The sequence below is a fragment of the Micromys minutus genome (genome assembly GCF_963924665.1).
Source record: "Micromys minutus genome assembly, chromosome: 10".
Lineage (NCBI taxonomy): Eukaryota > Metazoa > Chordata > Mammalia > Rodentia > Muridae > Micromys > Micromys minutus.
Genome location: NC_137979.1, coordinates 9,109,510 through 9,134,638, shown reverse-complemented (window position 1 = coordinate 9,134,638; position 25,129 = coordinate 9,109,510). Strand labels below are relative to the sequence as shown.

The following is a 25,129-nucleotide window of genomic DNA, read 5'->3' as shown; positions in this document are numbered from 1 at the left end:
GTCTGAAGTTCCAAGAAAAGGTGAGGTCCTGGGGACATAAAGTTTGTTGAGTGCTGGAAATATGACATGTGTTTGCGTACATGCCAGAAAAATGAGAGTTATTGTGTCATGCTAAAAATTTTGAAGGTGGACGTATATACCACCAACTATAGGTTGTTTTATACTGGGTTGGTATTAATAAACACTTAAATCACAAAAGGATTGGGGGGGATATAAGAATGGGAGGGCGGGAAGAATCTGAGAAGTGGCCCAGCAGGTAAAGGTGATTACCACCAAACCTGAACCTTAGAACCCACATGTTGGGAGGAGAGAACTGATTCCCGCAGCTGTCCTCTGCTGCTACGGCATGCATGCACACACACACTCTAGATATCTAGATAGATAAGTCAATAGATGAATAAACAAGTAAATAAGAAATAACTTCAGTAAAAAGAGTAGAGAAAGACTAAGGCAGGAGGGTGAAAATGGGCTGATACATGGATCTTAGGATAAAGGAAAGTGATGATTTAAAAACATTTCTGGTATTGTTAAGGTGTCTGATAGCCTTAGTCTTTTGATGAGAGACACGTTGAATACTAAAAGAACAGCCCCAAGTTCACATAGTGCTCCTCTTCCTTAGCCCAGGACATCTGAAGAGAAAAATAAACCAGAATTTGGCTTCCAGTCAGGCGTGTCTCCTTGCTGACTCCTGCCTGCAGGAGTCTCTGGGGCAGTCGCCCTCTGAGGGAGTTCCTGATGAATGTCAGTCTCTTGTTTGCCTGCCATTTTTCTCCCTTTAACGTGGCAAACATAGATTTTTATGTGCCCCTATTTCACCCACATAACTCTTTTGTTGCCATGGAAATCAGCTTCAATTTTCTTCCATCCTGGCAATTGTGATTTTATAGTCTCCTTCCTTCACAAAGATAAGCCGTCTCGGATTTATTTCATGTGGATGCCAGAAGTTGACCTCGTTTGAGACAGAGCCAACCTTTATCTCTAGACAATGCACCAGCTATTAACTGTAACTGATGTCATTTTGATTTCTGCCTGTGAGATCAATTTCCAACAAAATTTCCTTTGGCTTTTGCATACCTTTACTAGGGTTTGGCAAGGGGTTAGAGTTTGCTAAGTCCATGAGGTTAAAGTCTAGGAAGGCTTAGGAGCAAAGGGAATGAATAAAGTTGTGAGAAACTAGCTTGGATCAGGCAGCTCAAAGCATTGAGTTCTAATTGCAATATAGCAAGGGCTTTCTTACCTTGGTCATATCCCTTTTTTTATTTAATATTTATGGTCAAGTGTGTGTGTGTGTGTGTGTGTGTGTGTGTGTGTGTGTGTGTAGGTATGGAATAGTAATGAAGATGAAGCTGGATCTTCCAGTGCTGGGGTTACAGGTACTTTGAGCTTCCCAGCAAGATGCAGGGAACTAAACTCAGATCATCTACAAAAGCAGCAAATCCTTTTAACTGCTTAGCCATCTCTCCAGTCCCATTACTTTTATTTTAATACCAATTTCTCTGTCTCTCAATTCAAGAGCTGGCCCTGATTTTTAAAATGTCTTCAAGTGGGGGAGAATATTAAAATGATAAATGCATAAGAACTCAGTTAAATAGGGAAGAGTTATTTTGATTTGAGATATTTTTTGGATTTATAACTATAAAAAGCCTGTAATTCTGAAGGCAGTTTCTACTGCCTGATATCTGCTTGTACACTAACAATTTCAAATGAAGTGTGATTAGCTCAGTGCTTTTGCTAATTTACAACTTGTGGCTCACATGTGTTGTGTGTGGTCAGAGTACCCACTTATTCCTCCTGTCTTTTATGGAGGTTTTGGATTTTAGGACATATCAACCCATCAGACTGGCTACATTTTCATTGTCCTGGAATTTTTTGAAAAGGATTATAACAACTAAAATATGCAAACATAACATTCAGCAGGACACAAATCTGAATAGAGTAACTCATTGGGTGATTTGATAATGGCTATTATGTGATTGTGTGAGAGATGCTGATCATGCCAAAAATGAGTTAGAAATCCATCGATAGGAAAGAAGAGGAAGACATCAAGGTATGGTCCTGTGCATGCTGGGAGAAAGCCTGTGGTCCATACTATGTCATGATATTGGGTGCCAAGGCCTTGAGGAGCTTCTCTAAAGAAATATCTACTGACCTAAGTTATATGAACTCAAAGCCAGGTGTGGTGAGGTTCACAGCAGAATGTAGGGCTGTTAATACACACAGAGGGGTCAAGAGCCAGTCTGGAAAGTTCTGCTTGACCTGGCCATGGGAAATACAGTGTGTATTATAAAGTAGTAAAAAGGAATAAGCAGATTTGTTCCATGGAGTTCTAAAGATGGCTAACAGAAACCAGCTGGAGGTGGGCAGTACTAAAGAGTGGACATATTATTAGAATATAAAAGGATGTCTCCTGGGACCCAGGAGAGGGAGGCTATGTGGATATTGTATGGATGTGAAGGGTCCCCCCCAAAAGCCCTTGTGTTATAGCAAGGTTTCTAAATAGTGATGGTGTTCTGGGTGTCTTTGGAACATTTAGAAAGTGGAATCTTGTTGGTAGAAGTGAGTAGGTGGGACTTCATGTCCTCTAGCCTGGACCCACTTCCTGTCCTCTCTTTCTTGCTCCCCCTCTCAGTGTGTGTCCCCACATGTGAGCTGGGTCTCTTGTACCTGGAGCTATCGATGACGTGGCCTTAAGGATCTGCTATGAGTGCTGAGAACTGACTGAGTCCTCTGCAAGTGGAGCGAGTCTCTATCCCATCTTTCCAGCACCCCATGCTTTTCTACACGACACAATGAACTAAGCACTCCATGTTCCCCTCACCACACTATCCCCACCAGGTAGACAGCATTCCTTTTTAAACTGAAGCTAAACTTTGTTAAGTTCTTTATCACTGCAGTAAGGAAAATAGCCAGTACACCTGCAAATTCAAGAGGTCTATGAAGAAAAAATATCATCAAGAGCTCAGAACAAGTCCTCCCTGGGCCTCCTGTGATGTCTATGTTTCTCTGCCCAACTCATCCATTTCTCTCAGCGATGAGCTTGTTTTGTCAGAGTCCTCACTGAATGTCCATAAATTCAAAGTGTACAGTTTATGACTCCCACAGCAGAGATTAAAACTTAAAACTCACAAGTTCCCATCGAAGAGAATGATATTAGCCCGGTCAGGTCTGTCATAGATAAATGTTTAGTCCTGCAGTGTCATCGGGATTCTAGACGCCTCTGACTTTTTAGGTTAAGGGAGAGAGTGTGATAAGTTTCAGAACTTAAGAGAATAGGCAAACTCCATTGCAATAAAAAGGAGAGGAGCTAAACATCCATTGAAAGATAATGGGGCTGTCATCATTTCAGATCATTCAAATTTCGAAAGCAAAACATGGAGCAAATAAATTACTAATATCGATAAATGCATAGAGTGAAGCATAGAAAATAGAAAAACCTTTTAGAAGCCTCTCCCTCCTCAGCGTCAATCTTTTAGTCATTCTTTATTCACTCAAATATTCAGGTATTCATAATATATCTAAGGCTTTCTGCTGGGTTCAATAGCGGGGGTGGGGGGCTGGCAGACACACTTTTACTTCCAAGACACAACAGTGGAAGAATGTTCTACACAGATATTTAGAGAAATATTGCAGACTATCTACCTTAAGCTGTGTTTGTTTTTCTACCAGAGTCTGGAGATGAAGTTTTGTTTCCACCCAGGTATGTCCACTTATTGACGCATAGCTCATGATTGCTATAGTTGATTGTGGGCTACCTGTGCTGGGACTTGTATAGGCTTGATATAAACAGCCGCAGTATACTGTAAGCCTAACCCTAAATTATAGGAATATTTTAGGTTTCTGTGTGCTTTTTCAAGCTGTAAAATGTGGTTTCAATAAACATTCTTCTTTACTTATAATTTTGTAAGGAGACAGACAGACATAGAGACAGAGAGAGAGAGACAGAGAAAGAGACAGAGAGAGACAGAGATAGATAGATAGATAGATAGATAGAGAGAGAGAGAGAGAGAGAGAGAGAGAGAGAGAGAGAGAGAGAGAGAGAGAGAGTTGATTGCTTGGCTGCAGCCATACTGTTAAACAGTATTTCAGGACTGTTCTCTAAACTATGTAATAATTGAATTATTTTACATTGAGGTAAAATAGTAAAGAGTGATCATGCACTGATGGTTTAGCCGAAAAGAAACACTGATATATATGTCAGAATGCACTATCTGCTGAACTAGACAGGGATGGCAATATAGATGCTAGCACATATGCTTACTTGCTTTCTTCTTTCATTTTTGGAAGTTGCTCTTTTTCTGAGCTCTTGAAGTGAATTTATTTATTCATTTCTTTTTGCATTCTCTAGGGTTTTAAATCCATATACTGATAGCTATAAACTCTCTGCTCAGATTGCTATAATATCCCAACAGTCCCGGTTAATTCATTTTCACCTTAAGAGCTTAGGAAAACAAGAGTACTCCCAACCCAGAAGTAAACATCCTGCCATTCTGCTCAGCGCACATCTCTCATATGGAGAACTGTCATGATTTACACCCATGGCCTTCAGTGACAAGGGTTTGCTGATTCTTGTAGTCACCATGGTGTTGTTTTTCGGACGAGCTTGTTTACTTCTTGCTCTTTGGTTCTCGAATATACAATGGGTTTGCTGTGGTGCTGAGCTGGATAGAACTGATCCCTAGTTGCTTCTCCTCTGTCCATCCATTCATCCTGGGATATGTGTCCCTCCCTGGGCTCTTGTCATTGAGGTCATCTTTCTTTCTACTCTGGTTGTTGGCTTTTGAAATATTTCTACAGTGCTGACTCTGTAGTCCTGAACTGCTACCTTCCTGTGCTTCTCATGATTTGTTTTTCTTTCTCCTAAGTGTAAAAGGTAAATTTGGTGGGTCCTGCCATCTTAGTTGTCAGTTATTTATTTTAAAGCCTTCAAATGTATCTTTCCGCATCTTCCTGGCTTTTAGGTTTTTGCTGAGAACTCTGAAATTACTCTGATGTGTTTGATTTTTACGTGCTATTTTTCCCTTACAGCCTTTAATACTTGTCCATTTTTGTACTGCTAGTTTTTTAACGATTGTGTGTCACTGGAGATTTTTCTCTGATCATATATCTTTTTTTAAGTGTTTTTTTTGAGCTTGGATATCTCCTTCCCTTCCATATTTGCAAAAGGTTATAATATAGAATTATTGAATATTTATATGCCTTATATTTTATTTCTGAAGCCATTTTGTCCTCATAAAGTCTTAAGATTTCCCTCTTGATCATGTCTCAGATTTTGTGATCATAAGTGTGTGTGTGTGGGGGGGGGGGGACTGGTATCTAAATGCAGCATTTCCTCAACCTTGTGTTGAATTGATATTTTTCCTCTGCTAGATCTAGTCATTTGGAGATGCTTCTGGGGGTGTTTTATATTTATTTTACTGAGGTTTGCATTTCTAATATTTCTAGTCTGTTGTTGTCTTTGTGATTTAATTTTGTACAGAAATTTCTATTTCCTTGTGGATTGTTTCCTTAGTGGTTTTGGCTTGCCTTCTGCGCTGCTAACTTTTTGCTGGTTTTCTTATTCACAACCTGAACTAATTTCATCATTCATCCTCTAGTTTATTCCTTCTTTAAAGCCATTGGAAAACTTAACAAGCTGACTTTTGAGCTCCTGGTTTGTAATATCAACCATGTCAGCATCCTTGGCTTTGCTTACTAAAGAGTCATGGTCTTCTGGAGGCTGCTTCTGGGCAGCCACCATGGGGTCCCTCAGACTCTTACTCTGTTTCATTTTAATACTTTTCCATTTCCCCAATTCCTCAGCTGTCCTGTCACCTCCTTTGTGATTTATTATGCTCTTTTGTCTCCTTGAAACAGTCTGTTCTTTGCCTGCTCTTCTCATTCACCAAATCACTGGGAGAAAGGATCCCATCACAATCTGGCTCTAGAACTATATTTTTTTATTAACTTGCATGTTTGGGATTCCTAGCAGGAGCTCTCAAGGCTTGGACAGAGCTCTGTGTAGACAGCAGTATTGTGTAGGACTCAACAGCTAGGCACTGGTGGAGTTCTCTAAGAAAAGGTCCAAGAGAAACATTCTTACATACTCTTTCTCTCTAGCAAACTTATCCATCACTGATGACTAGTCTCTGTCTATAATGGCCTTGGTATCATATAATCGTAATGAGAATTAGGAGAGATATTCTCTATAAAGTAACTTACCACTGGATAAATTTTCTGTTGGATATTTGTAAATGATAGTGATCACTGATAATAACAATTGCTATCAGCATCTATTTTCAAGAAGAAAATCAATTCTATAAACAATCTATATTTTCTCTGTTATTCTCGTACCACATGGCATTTTAATTTTTTCCAGATTTCCAAAATAGTAACTTCCACTAACATAGCCTGAAGCCTCAAAGATAATACATGAACACTACTTAAAATATTTCTTGAAAATTTAAACAACAGCTTCAAATGTACAAAAAGAAGTATCTATAACATTTAAAAAGTAAAAATATCTCTCTGGCCAATCTGATGCGATAAGGTTATTTCTGGATTTGTTACTGAAGTTTTAAAAAGTAGTGGAGTTAATTAAATTGATAGAAAACGGGATGTCTACAGAGAGATCTGCTGTGTCTACCAATAAAAAGAGGCACTGTAACAGAAAGTCAGAGTTATATTGGAAAAGATGTTAGTATAGTTCTACACTCTGTGAGTTCACATAATCATTGGGTTAGTCAGATGGTAACCACAGAATTGGAAGCTCAACCTCTTTCTGAATGAGATTCTCCCTGTGTCACTCTTGCTTAGCTTTTTTTTTTCACCTTCAAAATGGAGATAAAGACTATTTGTGGAAAGGTGATAGTAGCTAAATAACACATAGCTTACAGTCAGGTAGCCTTCAGTACCAAGGGGGTACAGTTGCAGTAGGCTCTGTGTTATAGTCTTCAACAGCCACATGTAACAAACACTAAAAAATGTTTATATATAGAACACATACTGATTTATTATTACATTGTTCTAAATACAACTCGGTCCAAGAGATATAACATTTACTCTGTATTAGGCATCTAAGTAACCTGGAAAGAATTTAAGGAAGATGTGTTCATATTGCATGTAAATATTAGGCCAATTTACTAACAAATTGTTTTATCAGTAGAAATTTCTGAGGAAAATTGTATGCTGGTGGCTCCATGGGAATATAGTATTTTAGAGCAAACATTATATAAGAGACAAAAGTGATAACACAAATCAAACTTTGATTCTTAGCTATTTTTTTTTAACTCGACAGTAATGTCACATTTTCTTCCCAGTATCTTGGCTTCCTCACTAGAAAAATAATGCTGGCTTGAATCAATAGTTTCTGCATATTAACATGCATCAAAATTACGAGAATATTCATTAAATAAGTTTGGAGTTTAAATCATAGTTTAGGACCTAGAAATCTGAAAATTCACGTTTTAATGGTCTAGAAAAATCTTTTGTGATATGGATGATATTGGTACAGAGACTTGTCCAGAGTCAAACATAATTTTTGTAAATGTTTTAAAAGTTTTTTTCCTCCCCCCCCCTAAATTTTTTCAATGCAAGAGATTAAAGATTTTGGTCATGATAGGACCACTGTACTCATGGACTCAACAGCAGCTGGCCGACTGCACAGGACTTACTCAAGATCAAGCCAGCCAACATTCCAGCAGGAAAACGGAGGGGCTCATGAGACATGCCCCTCCCCTTGCTGCAGACCATGCTCCAGAGGATGGGTCTGAGTCCAAATTTTATAGGCAACATAAACTGGACTCAGTGAGTTGTAAAACCAGGCAAAATATGGCATAACATTTAGGGGGTGCTTGGAAAATAGATTTGAGAAGAATTAGGAAGAGGAGCAGAGGGTGAATGTGGTCAAAATGAATTTGTATGTGTGTATGAGCTTTCCAGAGACTTAATTAAAAATGTTTTATTAAAAAAGTTGAAGACTCCAATTTTGTCTCTGTCCCAAAGTAAATTTCCATTAAGTTTTAGTTTGCTAATTTTAACGCAATCTGCATGCATGTTAGTAGAGTTTCTGTGTCTTCGCTGTTGTGTAAATCAGCCTCATGCTGATTGCTGCAGCTTTTAAATGCCAGGCCCTACAATAGATGTTCATTAGCAATTAATTACAAAGAAAAATGCAAATCTTGCCTTTAAAAGGTAAGATTTTGAAAAGTCTCTTAACATGTTCATATATTTTGCACGCTCATTGTCAAGGCACTGATGGAGTGAGGTCAGTTATTCAAGGTAGATCAGATGATCAAATATGGGGGAATAATAGACTTCAGACAGGATGGCTTGAAATATAAAGGTAAAACAGCTCCTGGAGTGAATTAATAAGACTCACAAACACTGTTGTAAAAAATGTGGTTAATTATAGATTTGTAAACTGATGGTTATCTTGATTGTCAACTTAATGGGATTTAGAATTACCATGGAAACAAACCTCTGGGTGTGTGTGAAAGAGTTTCTAAATTAGGTTAATTGAAATGGCAAGAACTACCCTAAATGCTTGTCCACACTGTTCCATGAATTGGGTATCCCAGACTGAAGAGAAGGAGCCAAATAGCATCATTAATCTCTCTGCCTCCTGACTATGACCACTATGTAACCAGCTGCCACAAGTTTCTGCCACTCTACCTTCCCAACACAATGAGCAGCAACCTTGGACGCTGTACCATAGGAAACTCTTTCCTCTTTTTTTGTCACAGTAAAAATAGAAGAAAGTAATGCACAAATATTAATGTTTTCCTGCACCCATATGTTTTCTCTGAAATATTCTGTCATTTTTACATATAACCTAATCCATGCCTTAGGTTTTCTTTTTAATTTATTGTGTGTGTTTTTGTGTGCCTGTTCTTGTCATGGCTTGTGCATAGAGGTCAGAGGACAGTTTGTGGGACACAGTGTATTCCTTCCACTGTGAGAATCCTGAGAACTGACCTCTACCACTACTGGGAATATACCCAAAAGAAGCTCTAACAAGGACATCTAACAAGGACACATGTTCCACCATGTTCATAGCAGCCTTATTTATAATAGCCAGAATCTGGAAAGAACCCAGATGCTCTTCAACAGAGGAATAGATACAGAAATTGCAGTATATTTATATAGTGAAATACTACTCAACTATTAAAAACAATGACTTCATGAAGTTCGTAGGCAAATAGATGGAACTTGAAGCTATCACCCTGAGTGAGGTAATCCAGCCACCAAAGAACACTCATGGTATGTACTCACTGATAAGCAGATACTAGCTTCTAAAGTATATCCAAGAAACAATTCATAGAAATTCTGAAGCTCAAAAAGAAAGAAAGCCAAAAGGTGGATGCCTTAGTCCTTATTAAGGAGAACAAAACACTCATGGAAGGAAATAAAGGGAAAATAAGAAGAGCAGTTATCCTCCAGAGAAAAGATCATCCATAGACTGCCTCAACTTGGGATCCATCTCATATGCAGCCACTAAACCCACACACTATAGCTGATGCCAAATAGTGCTTACTGGCAGGAACCTGATATAGATGCCTCCTCAGAGGCTCTGGCAGATCCATACTGATACAGAGGAGGATGCTTGGAGCTAGCCATTAGACTGAACATCAGTACTTCAATGATGGAGCTTAAGAAAAAACTGAAGGAACTGAAAGGGCTTGCAACCCCATGGGAAGAAAAAAAAATATCAACCAAACAAATACATCACAGCTCCCAGGGACTAAAACACCAACCAATGAGTTCACATGGAGAGACCCATGGCCCCAGGTGCATATGCAGCAGAAGATAGCATTCTTTGGCATCTGTGGGAGGAGAAGCCTTTGGTCCAAAGGCTTGTTTTCTCAGTGTAGTAACCAATTCTTCAAACTCAGACTCTAGTCATCTAATATAAACAGTTTCATGGTCACACATTAGCTCAGACTGTTCTCAAACTTGCTATGTAGTCATGGAGGACCTTGATCCTCAAGCCTCTATAATCTACGTGCTGGGGCTCTAGAGTCTAAACCAACACCCCTAAAATGTTCTTTTTAGATTTTATTTAAATATTTTATCTATCTATTTATTTGTTTATTTATTTATCTATTGTGTGTGTGTCTAAACACCATGCATATGCATATGAAGAGGCCAAAAGAGGATGTCGAGTCCTCTGGAATTGAAAGTACAAGTGTTTGTTAATCTACTGATATGAGTGCTGGAATTGTAACTTGAGTTCTCTAGAAGAGCAGAAAGTTCTCTTAACTGTTCATTTATCTCTCCAGCCTCTGGAACTATTCTTCTTATAAAACAAAAAATGGCAGAGAGGTACCCTTCTTAAGAAAGAAGCAAATACTGCCCTACCCTGCCTTGCTTTGAAGATGGATTGCACCGGCTACACAGGGAAGCTCACTGCTAATTTTATTTCATGGCTGCTACAGTGACACTAATGACTTCCAGCTACATGTGGGCCATTGATTTGTGCCTGGTGCAATACTGAGTGATTTAAATGCCATTGCCTTCCTCATCGCTCTCCATAGGCAACACAGCCAGGGGTTGTCTGTGCTGTCTCTGTCGCAGAGCCTGGAGAATATCTGGTCACCGTTTACTATTCAACCAGTTAATTTAATTCCCAACGGGGCACTGGTTTATGCAGTTACCTCCATCTGACATTTGTCAGGCCATTCTTGGCTACCCTTGTTTAGTAAAAGCAAAGTTTAGGGTGGGAGAGACAGCTCAGCAGTTCAGAGTACTTGCTGCTCTCGAAGAGAATTTGAATTCAGTCGACAAAACCAATATGGCAACTTACAATCTCCATTTATTGCAGTTACAGGGCCTCTGATGCCCTCTCTTCCCTCCATGAGCAAAGCGTGTACCCAGTACACAGACATAAATGTGGTCAAACACACATGCAGGTAAAATAAGAGCAAATCTAAGACAAAGTTAAAGCCAACCTGTTTTGAATCATTGTCTCATTATCCATTGCAAAGCACTTCCTTCTTCATTGCCTTGGATTTTCTGTCACGATTTTTTGTATATGTTCTTTTACATTCCTACCTGTGATTCCCTTAGTTTCATCTTTCTGTTTTCTTGAAACTTCTATAGCTTTAAAGTAAGTCCTGTGCATTTCTTGCTTAATATTGTTTTTCTAAAAACCATCTTAGTTCTAGAGACGAGACTCTAAAATATTTATTGAAGGAGTGAATCCTCCAGGTGGGATAGACCCTATTAGCCTCCTTTTATTATGGATGAATCAAAGACTCACTAAATGAGTCATGGTCACATGAAGCAGAAGACAGGTTCATAAAAAACTCATAGTGCCAGCAGAGCTCTAACCTCATATTCATTTTTAATTATGGCAAGGAATATCTATAGTTCATCTCATTGTCTTTCACTTTCCTTCCAGTTATTATTACCACTTTTATAAGGAATTTGGGGCATGTGAGAGCCCAGTGATTTGTCTGAGCTCAGGCAAATTCTGACTGCCGTATCCAGAAATATGATTGACCTCTGAACTTGAGTTTCCTCTAGAATGTGGTTCTGTCTAAAATGGTGAATTGCATGCATGTATTTGGATTAAACTTTAAAGTTTAATTTCACAGTCAGGCTTGCTCAGACATATCAGAGAACCATCTCTCTGACAATATGTTTTCATCCCAAATGCCTTTGCTTGCCATATGGCCTTCTAAGTGTAACCCAGAAGTATTAGGCAGTACCTGTGGATAGTAATTAAGACTCATACATCATAGGTCAGTGACTTGTCAGCTTGAATAGCACCTGGCACAGAAATATTTGACTCCCAAGAATGCACTGGAAATCACAGGTCAAGAAAACACCCCAGGCAGCTTCCTCAGCTGAGCAGTAACCCCACAACCTGTAATGTAGACAAGAACTTTTATAATTGTACTGTCTAAAATGTCTCCTCTAGGGAGATTGTGTGAGGCTGGCTAAATAGGCATCAATGCCTTTCGTTTGATTTAATTTTGTGACATTTAATGACCCTTTAATAAAATGTCAGGTTGTTGCTAAGCACTTTATGTCTTAAGTGCCATTTGGTGCTCATAGCACCTCTGAGTATTAAGATACATCACTGTTCTTGTTCCGTAGATGAAGGAGCTGAGCCCTGGAGATGCCTAGTGTCTTGAACCACAGTTGTCTCTCTCATGGCAGTTAAAACCAGAGCCATGGCAATGTGGCTCTTCCTGGGATTGTGTATTAGTTTGTTTTGTTTTTATTTAATGATAACTATCTTGCTCAGAGTTAAGTGACAACTTACACAGCCTAAAATAACCTGAGAAAGGAGGGTTTACTTAAGAGGAAATGAGAAATCTACTAGGAGATGTTATGGCAAGGCCATGGGACAGAAAACACATATACACACAACTGGTCTTGGTGTTCTGGTTCACTTTCTATTGCTGTAATAAAACACTTCAGCCAAAAGCAACACAGGAGAGAAAAGGGTTTATTTTAGCTTACATAATTACAGAGGTCAGGACTACTTGCCAAGGTAATGGTGCCACCCACAGTAGATGGTTACTTCTTTCCACATCATTATGTATCATAATTAAGACTCCCCCCATAGGCATGCATACAGGCCAATATGATATGACAATCCCTGAACTAAGACTCCCTCCTAGGCTTAGACAGGGTTTCTATTTCTGCACAAAACATCAGGAACAAGAAGAAAATTGGGGAAGAAAGGGTTTATTCAGCTTACAGTTCCATATCAAAAGAAGTCAGGACTGGAACTCAAGCAGGTCAGGAAGCAGGAGCTGATGCAGAGGCCATGGAAGGATGTTACTTACTTGCTTGTTTCTCCTGGCGTGCTCAGCTTGCTTTCTTATAGAACCCAGGTCTACCAGCCCAGGGATGGCACCATCCAAATGGACTGGGCCCTCCCTACTTGATCACTAGTTGAGAAAATGCCTTACAGCTGGATCTCATGGAGGCATTTCCTCAATTTAGGTTCCTTTCTCTATGATAACTCCAGCTTGTGTCAAGTTGACACAAAACCAGCCAGAACACTTGTCATTCATGGAAATGGTTAGAAGAGATTCCTGGTCTGTGCTGTGAGTGAGATATGTAGTGGTTTTATTTTTATCTACTTTAGTTAAATCCTATTCCGTTAGCAACTGAGTCAGGCCAGCTTCTGCTCCATCTAAAATGTCCAGTCCTCATTGGCTCACTTTGCCCCATCTCTATCCTGGACTCTTCCACACAGTACACTTAGAAGACATCCCAAGACAGCGAATTGTTTAAAGTCACCAGTAATACCCAGCATGTATTGAGCTGACTCACCTATGAAGGTATGTTGCAGGTTGTTTTGACTCATATAGCATGACTGCTTTCTTGAAAACACTCCACGTCTTGTAACTTCCCATCTATCTCATTGGCTGGAAAGTCCTGAATGTACCTGGTTCCTTGCTTCAACATGGGGCCATTCACACAGCAACTCCCTATATGACATCAGGGGCCATCTTTCTATTGGAATCTTAACTTCATACATATTCAGTGCAGTATTATCTGTTTAGCACATAAGTGTATATGATGGAGGCCCACTGAGGGATAAAGTCATGGCGAGAGTGTTCTATACAAACACTAAAGTATTTCTTTTTCATATTGAGTTTCATATTAAACCTCTCTGGATTGGGTCTTGCTACTAGCAAAGGGGAAAACTGAGGGTCAGAGAGGGGGCAGGGGTTTATGGCCACACTTCCAAGTACCAGGAAAGCCAAGATACAAACTTTCTTCTATCTGGATCTGAAGCACGATTTTTCTTTCCTTTGTTACCGTACCCTGAATTCACATTCTCTTCTGCTGGTCAAAAGCAGTTAGTTTTATGTTGCCTTCCAAACGTATTTTTAATAGAAAAGGTTCCTTAAAATCACATCTCATGTCTTTTGTGGCTTACAGGCTGCCTAGCTTCATATTTAACATAGTATGGAAGGTTTATGCCATGACTTTCTATGCTAATTGGACTGAAGAAATTGTTTCCTGTGGTTTTTGGTGCAACACTGAAACTAAGCATGTATTGCCTAGAATTTTATATTAGTCTCTCTATCCTAAGGGAACAAAACCATGCTTGATATCTTAAATACAAAAATTTGACATCTCCAAGTAGACTAATTACAGGTGGTACCTTCTAAGCCACAGGGAGTAAGACCTCAGGTTTAATTACACAAAGACTGTAACAGTCTGGGGACAGCTGGTGATAAGGTAAAACATGCTGTCCTCGGTCACACAGGGGTGAGGCAGGCAGAAGCCTGTGGTGACTCTAACCAAGATAGACAGTAGACATCTGGTGTTCATCTCTGAAGGTCACTGGATCTGGTTCCACTGTCCAAGAAGTTGGCAGACAGTTCTGATCCAGCAGGGGCCTCTGTGCTCACATTCTCACAGTGTTCTTTGTATTTCAGGATGAGAAAAAAGGGTGAGGAGGAGGGTTCTTTGTCTTTCCAGAAGACTCCATTGTGTCACCAGAGACAAATAACTTGCTCTTCAAGCTCCACCCTCTCATAACCTTAGTATTGGTTAATTTTTCTCAATCATGAGACCAAATAACAGCCAAGAAGCAACTTAAAGAAGAGAGGGAGACATTGATTCTGGAATGGTTTGAAAATATATGTATAGCAAACAAGACATGGAGTTAAGACTGGTACAGGATAAACAGAAGAAAGGGAGGCTGCCTGATCATGTCTTCCCAGAACAGAAAGCAGAAAAAGGAAGATGTGGACATGCTGGTGCTCAGCTTGTATGAATCTTAGCCAGGCGATGTAGCTTTCCATGACCTCGGTAAGTCTTCTTAGCCTCAGTTAATCCTATATGAAAATGAGAATGGGTATATTGGTACACATGACACCACACACACACACACACACACACACACACACACACACACACATGCACACAGGCACACATACAAGCACATATAAGTACACACACAAACACAGGCACATACATATACACAAGCACACAGGGACACACACACATGCCCCCCCACTTTACTAAAGCACTAAGGTACTTAATACTCTACAATCAAGTTAACAATATAACCATCATACTGTTTCAATAAACTTCTGCTTCACACAAATCTCTGATTTCACTTAATATCTATATTATTCAATGTGGGTGAAGCTGTTTAATAGCTATCCATGAAAACCTTATGTTACCACAATTATTATTGCCATCATTGTAAGAAAAGCAGTCAACATTTCTGAGCACATGCTTTCAGTGATCATTGCTTTAAGGGAGCAAAATGCATATCTTCTAAATCTTCACACCAAAAATAAAGACAATAAAAATATTACTGATTTTTTTGGTAGATTAAGAGGTTAAGAAAAAGGACACATGATTCTTTGGAATAAATAAGTATCAGGGAGTTAGAAAGCTGAGGGCAGTAACAGTCCTATTTCAACAAAATCCTTGCAAAGAGGCAAGCTGCAGAACTTGTGGGGAGCACATGTTCCTATCGTGGACCTGACCAACCTGGCAAACTGATCACCCACATCCTTGTCAATCTCAAACATCATTTTTTAGCATTACTTCAACACATCTTTATATGCAGCAATTTTAATGAGTAAGATGTTGTTTTTGTTGTTGTTGTTGTTGTGACATCTGACCACAGCCAAACAAAATATTTGAGACCTAGAAATGAGAGTTATTTACATGTAAAAATAAATGTAATCTCAGTTTGTAGTCAACAGTCTACTATCAACAAATATTGATTTTAAATATATTCTGCCTAGTGATAGGATTTTGGAAATGCTTAGAAAAGAAACCTGTTCTTGAGAAGCTGGCATAATTAATATTGTTTATCCTGTGAATGGAGCAGGAGAATTGGCTCAGCTAGCACAATGTTTGTCTTACAAGTATGAAGAGCCGAGTTTATTCTCTAGAACCCATGTAAAAATCTGGGGAGACATAGCTGGTCAAGGTGCGGAGAATAAGAAATTACATAATTCTCATCCCCAAATTGCTCATTTGTTTCACATCTTCATCCCTCAGGGCTTAGGGATCATTGACAAGGTAGGTAGAAAGACTTTAACAGACAGAGGCAGTGAATGATTACAAATCAAGCCAGAAAGATTTCAGCATGAAGTGAGTAGGAGGTCAGGAAATCTCACCCATAGCTAAGACACAGTTAAAAAATGATGGCCACTGGGAAAGGAAGAGTTAGTTTTCTTCAGAGATGTGGTCCATGAGAGGCTACTGTGTTCTAACACATGATCCTGTATCCATGAACACATTAGGATCAGTGGATTAGAAAAGAAAAAGGAGCAAGGCTGAGAACATGTGAAATTGAGAGGAATGAGTCATAATCAATATAAGGGAGGTATTAGAAGGGAAAGAAATGGGAGGGGCTTGACCAAAATATGCACATGGCCTGGAGCAACAGCAGTATGAACATTATGGGAGTAACTAATGGCTCTCTGGTTGGATTTAAAATCTACTTCACAATATGATACATACACCTGTTACCACTGTCAGGGCAAGAACCCATACATAGCTCATAGGCCCAAGGAGAGAACCTGTTAATATTGTTTTGCTAAATGGTCACAGTGTTAAAGCAATTCCTAGTGAGTTGTTGTTTTGCCTATACATTAGCTCACCTCCCAATGAAGAGTCAGCTTTCTTTACAAATATAGTCTGATAAGTCAACCTTGCTCAGTGTAAAGCCACACACTCAAACATATATTGACAGTGAAAATTATATTTAATGGATGAAAAAAAAGAGGACACAAAGTTTGATGGGTAGTGAATGGATGGATCTAAGTGGAGTTGGGGGGAAGGTAAAAATAATCAAAATATTTAATAAAATTCTCAAGTAATAAAAGCATAAAGTAAAGTAGAAAGGAAAAAACAATGAGCATGAAATATAGGTGTGTGCCTATAACCATAGCACAGGCAAGATGAGAAATGGAGACAGGTAGGTTTCTAGCAACTCAGTGGTGGTGGGGCCAAGTTTACTTACCAAGGTTTAAGGCCTGAGAGAGACTTTGTCTCACAAAAGCATAAAAGGCCTAATAAAGGACACCCAAAGCTACCCTCTGACCTACACACACACACACACACACACACACACACACACACACACACACACACCACTTAAATGTAACAGCAGATATCATGTGTTGTATAAACAAAGCAGAGGAAGGGAATAGAGAATCAGGGCTATAAAAAGGTATTGTAGGTGGAGTGGTTCAGAAGGTCCTATTTGTTGAAGTGACCTGGGAACTCTGGGAACTCTGGGAACTCTGATCAGAACAAAGATGTGAGTGAGACATTTCAGGTGAATATCCTTCTGGCAGAGCATGGGACAACCAAACAGAAAAACTGATCCTCATTAAAGATGTCATAGTCCTGTCTCCCCATGCTTTGAATGTTCTGGTGCCTTCTGCTGCATTAGAAAGCCTCTGAAATCCTCGGCTATATATACACTAAACAGGTATCCATGGCACCTCTCCAAACTTATCCATTCCCCTCTTCAAGTTCGTGCTGTCTTCCTGCTTCTCCAAACACTCCTACATCAAGAGCTTTGCACTTGGGGTACAATCTTAGAGTTCTGTATTATTTTTGTGTGTGTGCTATTTTAGGTAGAGGCCATAACTAATCTTCTTACTCTAAGCCTTGTGTGAATCTTTTGTGATGAGACAGTGAGAAAAAAAAATTCACTGCCATGTGTTCCAAACCCAGAGCTATAAAGACCCAGTTCTTAGTAAATAGGACCCTGGCTTGGGTTTGCCTTCCAGACTTGGTGACTGGAAGCCTTAGAGAAATGGGAAGGTTAGCATTCTGTAACTGACTCGTGTTATGGACAATGGTCTATGTATTTTCTGTATTTGCTTGCATTTGTATATGTGTGTGTTGTGTCTACATGTCCATGAATGTCTATATCCCAGTGAAAATGCATGTACATGCCCAAGGCTGTTACTGGGACATCTTCCTCAATCACTTCTCTACTTTATTTTTCAAAGATCTCCCACTAAATCTGGAACTCACCAACAGATAGCTCAGCTGACCAGACAGCCCCCAGATCCATCTGTTTCTGCACCATAAGCTAAGCTCAGGAGCTACAGACATGTGCCTAGCTTTTAATATAGGTACTTGGGACTCAAATTCAGATAGCAGTGTTTGCCTATGTGGCAAGCACTTCACCCACTGAAGCATCTTCCTATCCTTGGGCTGAGGACTCTTGGGGAGTGAGGCTTATTTAAGGGTATCTCAGCAGCTTTTCTATCTCTCCAGCACCAGGAGAAACACAGACTTTTGATCCTGTAGCTTGATTGGTATAACGGACTTAAAACATAGCCAAATTGCTTATTGACATCTCTAAGCAAGAATATTCCTCAATGACTCAGTGAGCAAGAAATCAGAAGGATATCAATGAAGCCAGACTCTAGCCATAGTGTAAGTGACCTCACAGAAACCCTCCGTCTTTCAATAAATGAAGGCTCTGACTGAGGGAACTCACACTCAGTACAGCAAAACTTCTTAGCCTAGTTTCTGAAGCCATTGAATGCCTTCTCTAACCTCTTGGATCATTTTCTCTGGAGCAAGGTAGCCTCCATGCTGTAAAGACATTCAGGTGGGTCTGTAAGGACATCTGTTGGGAAAGATATCTCCACAGTCAGAGCCAGTCATATGAGCGGGACACTTTGGAGGCAGATTCATTAAAGATGAATCTTCAGATACGTGTAACTCAGCTTAGGCTGACTTCAGAACTGTTGCTCTGAGTCCTTGAGAATGCCTGATCCTTGAGAACTCCGAGTGAACATACACATTCTAAGCCAAAACTTTAGAGGTGGGTAACAGAAAGAATACCACTGGTCTTTGGGGACTAAGCCCCTTTGGCTTTCAGCAATACCCACTTCTTTACCATGATCTATGCAGCTCTGGCTCATTGGCTGTTCTGTCTTCTCTCACAAACACCTCTTGAGAAATACGGGCTTTGAGAAATGTTTGAGGGTTAAGAAGATGGCTCCGGCTTCAGTAAAGAAAGTGCTTTTCTGTGAAAACGTGTGGACCTGAGTTTGCATCCCTGACTCAGTGCAAACAAACAAACAAATAAATAAATAATAGAAAGAAGAGAAGGAGGAGGTGAGAACAGGAAAAAGAGAAAAAGTAACGGCTTTGTGCAGCAGTAGCTGCTTTAGGCCCCATAACTGGAAAGAGAAAAGAAGTGGGGATAGAAAGATCCCTACAGCAAGTGCTCAGGCATAAGGAGGATCTCAGCGAACCCCAGTTGCTGCTGCAGTCTCTGTCTGTCGCCACGGCTGCCTGCAAGCTGGTGCTGATCAGGCATGGCGAGAGCGCCTGGAACCCGGAGAACGGCTTTAGAGGCTGGTACGATGCCAGCCTGAGCCGGTGGGCGACGAGGAGGCAAAGCCCAGCCTGCAGGCGTTGTGAAATGCTGGCTATGAGTTTGACTTCTGCTTCACCTCTGTTCAAAAGATTGCAGTCCGAACCCACTGGACAGTCCTGGATGACATTGACCAGATGCGGTTACCGGTGGTCAGGACTTGGAGTCTCAATGAGCCACACTATGGGGGTCTAACAGGTTTCAATAAAGCAGAAACTGCTGCTAAGCATCATGGGACACAGGTAAAGATCTGGAGACGATCTTACAATGTCCCGCTGCCTCCAATGGAGTCTTATCATCCCTTCTGCAGCAACATCAGCAAGGATCACAAGTATGCAGACCTTACTGAGGACCAGCTGCCCTCCTGAAAGAGCCTGAAGGACATTATTCCCGGAGTGCTGCCCTTCTGGAATGAAGAAATTGCCCCCCGCCCCAGATCAAGGAGGGGAAAAGAGTCTTAAATGTTGCCCATGCCAACAGCTTGCGGGGCATCGTCAAGCATTTGGAGTGTCTTTCAGAAGAGGCCATCATGGAGCTGAACCTGCCAACGGGCATTCCCATTGTCTATGAATTGGACAAGAACTTGAAGCCCATCAAGCCCATGCAGTTCCTGGGAGATAAGGAGACCGTGCGTAAAGCCATGGAAGCTGTGGCTGCTCAGGGCAAGGTGAAGAAGTGAAGGCGAGGAGGCAGGCTCCTACCCTGCACCCTTTCCTGCCTGTTCCTGCCTCCTGCACCCTCCCCAGCACCTGCCACACTGACTACATCTTTAGGATCTTAAGTTGTAGCTGCAGATGGGGACCTGTGGCTTCCATTTTCATTTTAGTATTTTATCTCCTGCATCCGCTCCCTTCATAGAATCTAGTCAGAAGAACACCCCTGGGGGTGCAAGTTCTTGTCTACATCCAAGGACGGCTCCCTGTACCAGGAGAGCTGAGAGGTAGTAATTATAGTTTTTTTTTTTAGTTCTTTGTTTACTAAGGGTCTGCTTAGGAAGAAGTCAGGGAGGCACTGCACTGTGGTATGACCAATTAGAAGCTGCGGTCCAGTTTGTCCCTGGAACCTGTCCTGCATTCTTCCCGCAATTAGGTAACTGGGGGCATAGTCATCCCAGTGGAAAGTGAAATTAACCTCATGGTGATTTGAAAGACCCTAATTTCTCTCTAACCCTAAAAGAGCTGCTGGCCCTAGAAAGTGGGGATCAATCTTGTCAAGTCTACATTTACTTTTATTTTTTTAAGTATATATACAGATACCAGCACACAAAAGCAACTCTGAGGTTGCTAGTGGCAGTTGAAACAGTCCTATGTGGTCCCTAGAAAAATAAGCCATTTCTCATATCAAATGGGATAAACTCTGTGTACCTCTTGCTGTGTTTGGATCCCCCTGCCTTGTTTTGTAGAGGTGAAGGGCCCCTTGATCGTGCCCAAGTTTTTGTCTTTCACTATCTAATCATGTTCCAGTTGCTTGACCCTACCGTGTGGGTTCAGAACGTGTTTGGGCATAACCAAGTCTCTTTCCAGTTCAGTATAATAAAGGAGTGATGTGCAATACTTAAAAAGAAAGAAAGAAAGAACGATCTCTATATCTTGCTAGTCTGCTAACTAAGCTAAATCAAAGAACTTTGGGTTTAGCATGAGGCACTGTTTCAAAATATAAAGGTAAAGACCAGCTGAAGAATACTCCCAATATTTGACTTTTCTGATTTAATTCTCTGCTTTCAAAAATTAAACCCACAGCGATTAAGTAATTAAGGCAGTATTGATACAGGATCAACAGTACAGAAATAACATGGAAAAATATAGCATTGTGTTTAGTGGGGTAAAAGGATTGTAAGCACCAGAGGACCAGCAGTTTGCTGTGGGACCATCTCCCAACAGACTCAGAAGCTGCACCTATAGTTTCAGCAACCTGACTGCTCAAGCATGAACCAAACATGGACAACATCAGTAGACATGTCATATGGACAAGGAAGAGCCCCTGAGACCTCAGTCCTACTTAAAGAACTATAAGCACCCAAGAGATGTTGAGAAGGGGAAAAATAGTCTCCCTTGGGGAAGATCCCAAGATTGGTTATTTAACACAAAATGGCCAGCCCTGAAGAATTCTCAATTTTGCTTGCTGTGGGATTGCAAGGTCCTTGACCCAGGTCATTAAGCAAGCTCCTATTCTTTCTTCATGGCTTCTCCCTACTAGAACATCAGAGCCCCACCTCAGTTCTGCCCGAGTGTTGTTGCATTCCACTCATGGCCTTGGGGAAATAGCATGTTTACCTATTGCCAGAGCACAATTGAACAGATGGTAAACTTCCTGTCCTCTGCCAGCAAGAATTAGGAGGAATAACTAGAATTAATTTGCTTGATACAAACTCTAGCCAGAGATTTAACTGAGAGTTGGCCAACGTAAGCTGATTGATTTCTCAGCTCCTAGAAAAGCCCCTTGTCTGCCTGGTGCTCCCTGCAGTTTCCTTGGAGTACAGGGAAATGTCCAACTAGGATTGCTGTTGTATCTGTCCCTACACCAGTGCCCATCATGTCTGCTTTGTTTTTTCTCCCTGTCTTTACTCATCCTTCTCTGATATGTACTCCAAGGGGCTCTTTTCAGAGCATTTCTTTCTTCATGCTGCTTATTTTTTATTTTGTTTGTTCGTTATGATATAGATAGATAGATAGATAGATAGATAGATAGATAGATATACACAACAAACTTTGAGGAACGTGAAACTATGTAATTTCCAAAGATCAGCTGACCCATGAATTAATGATGATCTGGGATTTTAAGACTCATCTGAGAAATTATGAATATTGTAGATACTTAAGTCTCCTCAGAGATCTCAATTCTATAATTCTAGGAACAGATTGTAATCTGTTTTTAAGTTACTATCATTTGTGTGTATAAAATAGGGTGGCATCCACATGCCACAGGTAGACAGGTAGCCATCAGGGGACAAGTTTGCAGGGTCAGTTCTCTCATTAAACTTTTGCACGACTTCTAAAGATCAAATTCACATCATGAGGCTAGCACACATCAACTGTCTTTACCCACTGCACCATCTTGTCAAGTTTGCCAACTGCTTTCAAAACCCTGAGTATGTATATCCTATGTATAGTCAAAACCATTCCGTTACAGACTTATGTTCAAATATATCTTTTGGCCCAGGGTTTTATGTAGCTCAAAATGGCTTGGAATTCACTATTTAGCAGCAATGACCGTGAACTTCAGAACTTCCCGATTCTACTTTTTGAGTCCTGGCATTATAGCATCATGCTCAATTTACATAGTGTATGGAGACTTGTCTTCACCCCATGTAATTATTTCTTAAATCCAATACTCAGCCACACTCTGCTCAAACTCTAAAGTATCTCAGAGCCTGCTTGCAAACTGACTTATGATTTCTTATTCTTTCATGATCATTGGATATTTTGATTAATTTCAGTTGCCTCTATAAGCTATAGATAGACAAGAATTTGTAAATTTCTTCCTCCAGGTAACTATAATGAACTGTAGGCACTGAGAAAGGAATTCGCATGTTAATAATAAACTTAGGTCATGAGACATATTTTCTTTCAATGCAAGGTCCACTGAAATCAGACAAGCCTGGGTCATAAGAAACTTTAAGTCTGGTTGAAGCCAAAATGCATAAGTCTTCCATATCAGCACTTGAACTTCTAAATCCAAAGCCTAGAAAATGCCCTTAAGCTCATCCGTGTCAAGGCCTTTGCTAGGTTTCCATGTCTGCATGCAAGACATTGCTTACCCCTTGTGCTGATTAACCTACACTTTGACATGGATTAGAGACCTCATGTGAGCATTTTTGGTGAATCCTTGAGACACTGTCTTGAAGGTGTGTTTTCAAATAAGATATGATTATTGTTATATGGTAACTCTTCTGTGGCATAAATAATCTGTTTCCAGAGCAGGCACCCTACACTGAAGTATTTTAAGGTAAACTACCAGGACCAGGACAAATGGAGGTTGCCCAGATAAAAAATTCAGTCTTTGGCTAAAAAAAAAATATTGAAGAACATTTCATGGGAATATGCCAAATATTTGTACTTAAGATACCCAAAGTGAGAAAACTTAGAGATGGTTGTGTCAGCAAAATCTGGCCCACACTTGCTCTTCTAAAGTTAGATAAGCCTGGATTTTTTATTTATTTTATTTATTTATTTATTTATTTATTTATTTATTTATTTGCTTACCTGGCATCACTTTTACACACCTAGAAAATAAAAGAAATAAGACTAGATGATTTTTGTTTGCTGATTTAGATTGTAGCACTTGCCATGATCAACACTGCCAACTCAAAAGGCACCTAGGACATGAAATCCTCTGGGCATGCCTGTTAAGGAGTCCTTAAATATGGACATTATCCTATAGGCTGTGTCACAGAGTGAATTCAAAGGAGAAAGCAAGATAAGTACCAGTACCAACATTCATCTCCTTCCCTTCCTCCCTTCCTCTTTCCCTTTCTCCCTCCCTCCCTCCTTCCCTCTGTCTCTCCTTTCCTCCCTCCCTCCCCGTCTCTCCCCCTCTCTGTTTTCTCCTTAGTGACCCAGTGTAATCAGCTGTATCATGCTAATGCTTTCCCTACCCTGAGAAACTGTACACTTGAACTGTGGTAAACCTGTCCCTTTGGCCAGATGATTTATTATAGCAACACAATCATAACTAACACAGAACTTTGTGGACTGGGTATGAGTTCCCCATTGTTCGGAAGCAGTTGCGTGTGCACAATGCACACACAGATAAATACATTCATTAAAGCAAGGCAGTGGTTCTCAAGCTACCTAAGTCTGATACCCTTTAATATGGTTCTTCGTGTTGGGGTGAGCCCCTAGCATGAAACTATCTTGTTTCTGCTTCATAACTGTAATTTTACTACTTTTATGAATTACAATGTAAATGTCTGGTATGAAGGATATTTGATATGCAACTCCTAAAGGGACCATGACCCACAGGTTAAGAACCACTGTCATAGGGATCACTTTCCAAATTACTCAAAAGAAGTTATCCAGAGTTCAGAGAGTGCCTTGACTGAATATGTAAGACAGAATCCATTGACTAGAAGTGTGTGCTTTGATTTAGAAGCATTATGGTAATTTTAATTTATTTTCCATTTGATGAAGATAATTCATTGAAACTTAAGTAAATTTTTTTTCTATAAACATAATCACCCAAGTTAAAGGTAAAAGTTTTTAGGTATAAAAGCAGATTTTATTCCATGGATGTGTGTGAGTTTGGCATCCTCCCAGCAGAACCTGATGTTTTCTGGTCCTACCTAAGGCATCACTCATTCTGGAAATTCAGTAGACCATTGATTGTAGACTTTGTCTCATATGTGAGCCTGATGAGTAGATGTGCTCTATCCAGAGCAGTGCTACCAGGCTGACAATACACCAAACATGATCATAGAGCTAAGTCTTGACTCTGTGATTGACTGTGAAGTGTGTGTGTGTGTGTGTGAGTGTGTGTGTGTATGTGTGTGTGTGTGCGTGTGTATGTGTGTGCGCGCACGTGCACGCGCACGAGCACAGGTTTACATGCCCAATGTATGAGGCTGTGCTCACCTGTGTGGACAAATGAAGAGGCTAGAATTTAATATTATGTGCCTTCCTCAATGGTGCCCACTTTACTTTTTGTGTCAGAGTCTTTTACTGAACCTGGAAATCTTGATTTTCAGCTGGCTGTCTAGCCATATCCCTGGAGCTCTACCTGTGTGCCTGTCCCCAGCACTAGGAAAGCAAGTCCCATTGACTGAGGTCCCATTGACTGAGGTGTTCATGTTTTCATAACAAG

General features: G+C 40.3%; 1 pseudogene across 1 annotated transcript in view; it reads left to right on the top strand.

Moving 5' to 3' along the window:
• The window catches only part of LOC308426307 (phosphoglycerate mutase 1-like), a 39,387-nt pseudogene extending 19,378 nt beyond the window's left edge, over positions 1-20,009 (top strand). Inside the window, exon 3 of the transcript in view lies at positions 19,142-20,009. The product of the transcript in view is annotated as a phosphoglycerate mutase 1-like (transcript). The remainder of the gene's footprint in view (positions 1-19,141) is intronic.
• Positions 20,010-25,129: the final 5,120 nt, after the last annotated feature.